General features: G+C 34.4%; 1 long non-coding RNA gene across 1 annotated transcript; it reads right to left on the reverse strand.

The window, feature by feature from the left end:
- Positions 1 to 1,552: 1,552 nt before the first annotated feature.
- Positions 1,553 to 6,328, reverse strand: LOC128550334 (uncharacterized). Its single transcript, XR_008368217.1, has 2 exons — positions 4,386 to 6,328; positions 1,553 to 3,532 (listed from the first exon to the last, which is right to left on the reverse strand). It is a non-coding gene; the product is annotated as an uncharacterized LOC128550334 (long non-coding RNA).
- Positions 6,329 to 6,739: the final 411 nt, after the last annotated feature.

Here is a 6,739-nt window from a genome sequence, read left to right on the forward strand (position 1 = left end):
CTGTAACTCTGTGATTCCAGCAGGTATGCAAATTTTGATTCCATACCTCATGTTTTTATTTCGATGTAAATGAGATGTGAAACCTAAATTTGTAGTCCTGTTTGGCACCATATAACCTATACTGTGTTCGTGCGCCGTAAAACCCAAATACAAAAGTGGAAAATTTTCATTTTATAAGCGATTTCTTGCTGTTCAAAGTGAATTTACCTCTGAATCAGGAGGGATAGAGTTAGACATCTTTAAAAATACTGAGTTACGTGCAGTAAAAGTTCTCTATTTTGCCTTCATTCTTTAGATTACATATTGTGGAAGAAATGCAGGTAGGTTTTACTTCTGCCCCAAGGTTATTTTTGAATGAAGTGAGCAAAATTCAAAACAGACCCACAGGATTCAACCTTAATTTTTCACTGTTGGAGTTAGAATTCTGTCTCATTAAATCTGTTTACTTGAGGTACCCTAGAAAAAATATGATTTTACAGTTTAATTTTGTGTTTTATAATTGTTTAACAATAGTTTGATGTTTCTTTTATCAAAATTAATGCTGTAATTAATTCTCTGCAAACGTTTTAGATAGTGGCCATCACATTGAAATTTGTCTGTACTTGAGCTTGAGGAAAAACCATAAATTATACAAAATTTACAAAAAACGGCACGGTAAAGGTTGTTTAAAATTTGCAACACAGTGTGAAACATAGTCAACTCTAAGAATATACCAAACAAATGCCATTTTTTAAACATTACTATTAGGGGTCCAATACCTTAAATCCATTTAGAAATAATTGAGATAGAGTGAAAGTGCATCAAAACCTTAACCCAAAATTCTAAGTAAAAGGGGGATAATTAATGAAATATGGATGTGAGAGTTATTACCCTTGTGCCATATGATGTGGGTGATGATGAGGAATAACAATTGTAAGTGTGAAACAAATCCATCAAGTAATTACAGAGAAAAAGGGAAAGTGCATCAAAACTTTAACCAAGGTGCGGACACGGAAGGATGTGTGACATTATGGTTTTATGGTTGTAGATTCAAAACATTCTCCAGTTATCTATCATAAACAATCTTATATCTCAAGGTCGTGATCTTGACCTTTGACCTACAGAAACCTTCAACAAAAGGGGTCATATAGTGTCAAATGGCGATTGTTGTATAAAGTTAAACCAATGTAGGTCAAATGTTCATAAACCATTTTCAGTCTCATGGTTACTGTCGCTTTGTTCTTTGACGTACTGGCTCCTGAAAAATAAGGGTCATCTAGGGATCAATATGTAATTCTGTGACAGTCAATCATTGCAAGTTCAAACATGCTCAAGCCAAACCAGAATAGCTACAGATAGACAACTGCCTACACCTCTGTTCTCCTTTGATGTGGGGCATAACAATTTCAAGAGATGTCCAAACTTTTGGGACCCGACACTTTTATGTACATCCGTGTAAAGAAAAAATAAATTGATCTTATAAATATTTGATCAATGCTTAGCAGGCATGATCTTACTCTCTGGCTACAGAATTACTGTAGATTGGAGTTAAACAATAACAGTTACTAACATATCAAAAATACATCTTTATTGTTATAAAATCTGCGTAATTCATACATATCACAGCAGGTGAACAAAATACATAATAGTGATTTAATCACAGTTTCATTCCTATGTATCAGTTAAACTCATTTGTTAATATTAAAGTAAAAATCAAACATTTTGTGAACAAGAACTTTAACAAAACAAGATCAAAGAGTTTAGCTATCAAGAATATCATAAATCTACTGAACAGCTGTATACAGCTATCACTAAATGTGATTTTTGCCCCTACTTAAAGCATTATTTAAAAACATTAACAAACAAGGAGCTGCGTTCAATAAACGCTTGATGCCCCCGGTGGCATCCTTGTCGATACAAAGCAACCTAAGTCCAAAACGAGGTCAAGGTCAAGGTCAAACTGAGGTCATGTGATGTTTGAAGATGAGGAATGGTCACAGGTTACATCTGTATTAGTATCAATTCATTCTTGTAAGCGGTATTGATGCTAGACGAAACGGTCCCATTTGGTTAATCTCGTACAGACAAACGAACGGACGAACAAACGAACGAACGAATGGACAGATGGATGGACAGGACAATCACTATATGCCTCCCACATCGGTAGATGCTGGGGGCATAAATAGGCTATTACTCACAGATATCAGTTACTGGATTTCAACATACAAATAACATGAGCTGTCACTATTGATGACTAATGCCCCCAAAGCATACCCATGAATGCTACAGCTGTCTGCGCAAAATATGCTAGAATAGTTTAGGTAAGAATCATTTCTTTTCACCTTGACCTTAGAGCTAGGGATCCGGGATTTGTGCATGACATGTTGTTTCATTATTGGGAACATTTATGTCAAATAATTTCAAAATCCCTTGATGAATAGCAGAGTTATGAACCAGACATGAAACAGACCCTGTTAACCTTTGATTTCTAAGTCCTGACCTTGGAGCTAGGTCTCATTATGGTAAACATTTATGCCAAGTTAATTCAAAATCCCTTCATGGATGGCAGAGTTAAGTACTGGACACGAAACAGATCATGTTAACCTTTGACCTCTATGTGTGACCTTGACCTTGGAGCTAGGGGTCTAGGTCTTGCGCATGACACATCGTCTCATTATGATGAACATTTATGCCAAGTTATTACAAAATCCCTATATGAATGGACAAGAATTCACCCATTATCCCATCATTCCAAACAAAATGCAAAACATGATTTCTATTCTGATGACAATTTATCATAGAATGATAAAAAAGTGATATGTCTTTCCTTTTTTGTACATATAAAAAATACTCTTAGAAATATATATACCGGTATATAAAAAAATAAAATAACAGCATAAATGTCATTGAAAGTAAGTGGCTATCAAAATTAAATATCATATTGTAAAGAACTGTTACCATACTGAGATTCAATCCTTATACAAAACATACAGATTTCATTTACCTGGTTCACCTACATGTTTCCAACAGTTTTGTCAGTGGAATTTTACATTTACATCAAGGCACATTTCAACTTCTTCTAAATACGGCAATTCATTAAATGGCCCTTCAAATGTATGTTATTGTTTATGCAAACTAAATACGACAGTTTCAGAAGCCCTTATTGCTATAAACTTATGAAATTTTCATGTAATTACTGTACCCCATCAGGTAAACAATGAAAAGTATATATATTATAGTAGGATTTTAAAAGACACAAACCAATATCTTTAATAACATTGATTTATATTCTCAAAGATTAAACATGCCTGTTAAACTGATACATATGTCTCAAACAGTTAAACATCAAATATATGGCTAAAAGATTCTAAATAAATTAAGAGTGGTTAAAACTTTGTTTAACAAATTGCTCAATTTCAATATATTTCTGTTCACAACCCAGAATGTGTCTGAGAAATGAGAACTATTTTTGCATTGTAACAAAAAAGCTGATATTTCATACATATACACATTTCTGCATACACATTCAAAGTGTGAAATCAGGAATGTTCTACTTGTACAGTGTAACTTCCGAAAACCGGACCTTCTGAAAACCGGAAACCTTTGAAAACCGCACGAAACCTGAGGTCCCGATTTTTTCTGTTCTTATTTCTATTTATTTTTAACTTCTGAAAGCCGGAACTTCCGAATTCTGAAAACCGGACGATTTTTGAAGGACCGTTTATATTTCAACACTAAAATTGACTTTCGAAAACCGAACAGCAAAATTTTTGCTGGGTTCACCTGTTAATCCAAAAACGCTGTCAACATGTTCTTTTGTTTATCTATCAGCAGCCCGCGTTTATTTTGACACGCTAGATAATCACAATGATCATTTGATGCAAAAGTAAGCAAGTAATCAGTGATTACTTTTATTTGTATTCATATTATGAAAACGTGATAAATTAAATATCTTAGTGTAAAAAACTTTTTTAATGTTTGAACGAAAGAAAGATAGGTGTTTTAGTTCATTTAGTTACAACGATTAAATTACACATTGTCAACATTAATGAAATTATGACGAACTCCGAACTCCAAAAAAGGTAAATATAAGTGGAAAATATTTGCGTAAATGCTATTACTTAAGATATGTTGTTTCTTTTTATATTTGTTATTTATGTATTTATTATCCTTAATGTTTGTAATTAATTAATCAATTAATTAATTATTTACTTTTAATTAAATTGTAAAATTAAATTGTAAAATTAAAAAAGGATAATAATCTCCTTCATCCTACATGTAAGAAAACATAACTCTTGTGCACCAAGTCCACTTCGCCTACAAACTTTCAAACTTCTGAATTCCGGAAACTTCCAAAAACCGAACTTTTAGGCTGGTCCGGAGGTCGTTTGGTTTTCGGAAGTTACACTGTATCAGTGTTTGCAATGTACATGCTGCATGCACCAATATCTCAACCACGAACAGGACAGTCAAACTGAAACCTTTCATTTATCACATACATCTGTTATGGAATGTAATACAAATATGACTATAAATTCTACTATGTAAAACTTGCATTGTGTGCACAGATACCCCCACATACTGTGCCATCTTCTAAATAGCCAAGTTTTTAGTACAGACCATCTTCACAGTTTGAAGCAAATTGTATTCAAGAAAGATTGTGTATCTGAGCAACTTTGAACCCATTCATTCAGAAAGTGTATGAGGAGTTGAACACACCAAATTTCTACACTACGGTCTATACTGTGAAATTTAGAAAGGGCCATAATTCTAGAAAAAAAAGCCATAGAAAAAGAATATTATTTATGTAACCTTAAAATTCAAGGTCCTTCATATGTGAAACTTTCAAGCATATCCCTTCAATAGGGTTCGAGGAGTTGGACACAAGATTTTTCTCTATATTCTATATAGCAAAACTATCAAAGGGCCATGATTGCGGTAAAAATAGTCACAGCAAAAGTTCCTTCCTTTTTGGTCATCTGCACATAAAGCTTGTTCATATGTGGGTTATCACATTTGTTCCACTATTTCATATAAAAGGCACTACAGAATCAAAATGATAAGACTTAATTTCATACTCAGATATTATGCAGAATAACTTACTAGAAGTCTATGCACTCATAAATTATTCAGAGGAATGTTCTTATAAAAAACACGGTTATGTTGACATCATTCTGATCTAGTATTTTTGGAGCCATACATGTACAATGAAATTCTGCTCCCAATTTCATCCACTTCTTTACTTAAGGCCAAAAAAACAAACCAAGAGCTGTCGGAAGACAGCAACGCTGTATTATTCAACAACCTTGTCAATTGAATAAATATGAATGTTGAAAAAGGGGCATAGTTTTGTAAAAATGCAAAACATGGTTCTGTAACCTGTAAAATGAATGTCAACTCACCACAGTGCATAAGTGTGTGAAGTTCAATACATTCCCATAAGTGGGTACTGAGCTACCAGCTTAAAACTTACCCAAAAATGGCTAAGTCAAAAAAATGGGCATAACTTTGTAAAAATGCATAACAGGTTTATGGAACCTGTAAAATGCATGTCAGATCATCACATAGAACAAGTGTGTTAAGTTTCAATCCATTCCAATGAGTGAGTAGTGAGATACCAGCTTACATACAACAAGAGGGTCATGTTGACCCTGGAGCACTCACCTGAGTAATATGAGCTACATGTTTCAAATGTCAAACTGATGATTTGTAGAAATTTTTTGGAAGATTTTCCAATGTACAATCAAGTAACCCCTGGAGCGGGGCCAATTTTACCCGGGGGTTATGATTTGAACAAAGTTTGTAGAAGTCTACTAGGCAATATTACATATCAAATATCTACGATCTAGGCCTTCTGGTTTATTTTTAGCAAATTTATGAAGATTTCCCTATGTACAATCAAGTAACCCCTGGGGCTGTGTCAATTTGACCCTGGGGGTCAAGATTTCAACAAATTTTGTAGAGGTTCACTAGGCAATGCTACATGTCAAATATCTAAGCTCTACGCCTTCTGGTTTATTTTTAGAAAATTTTGAAGATTTTTCTATGTACAATCAAGTAACCCCATGGGGCGGGGTCAATTTAACCCTGGGGGTCATGATTTGAACAATTTTGTAGAAGTCTACTAGGCAATGCTATATGTCAAATATCTAAGATCTAGGCCTTCTGGTTTATTTTTAGAAAAATTTTGAAGATTTTCCTATGTAAAATCAAGTGACCCCTGGGGCAGGGTCAATTTTGACCCCGGGGGTCATGATTTGAACAAATTTTGTAGAGGTCCACTAGGCAATGCTACAAGTCAGATATCTAAGCTCTAGGCCTTCTGGTTATTTTTTTTAAAAAATTGAAGATTTTCCTAGAATTGTAACATCAAGTGACCCCTGGGCGGGGTCAATTTTGACCCCGGGGTCATGATTTGAACAACTTTAGTAGAGGTCCACTAGGCAATGCTAGATGTCAATATCTAAGCTCTAGGCTTCTGGTTTTTGAGAAGAAGATTTTTAAGATTATTCCTATGTAAATCATAGTGACCCCCGGGCGGGGTCAATTTTGACCCCGGGGTCATGATTTGAACAACTTTAGTAGAGGTCCACTAGGCAATGCTAGATGTCAAATATCTAAGCTCTAGGGCTTCTGGTTTTTGAGAAGAAGATTTTTAAAGTTTTTCCTTTCGGTTGCCATGGAAACCAGAGTTCTGCATGGAATTTAATTCTTTGAATAGTTTTTGTAGAGCTGCACCCAAGGAACACTCCTGTGAAGT

This window comes from Mercenaria mercenaria, chromosome 17, assembly GCF_021730395.1.
Source record: "Mercenaria mercenaria strain notata chromosome 17, MADL_Memer_1, whole genome shotgun sequence".
In the NCBI taxonomy this organism is placed as follows: domain Eukaryota; kingdom Metazoa; phylum Mollusca; class Bivalvia; order Venerida; family Veneridae; genus Mercenaria; species Mercenaria mercenaria.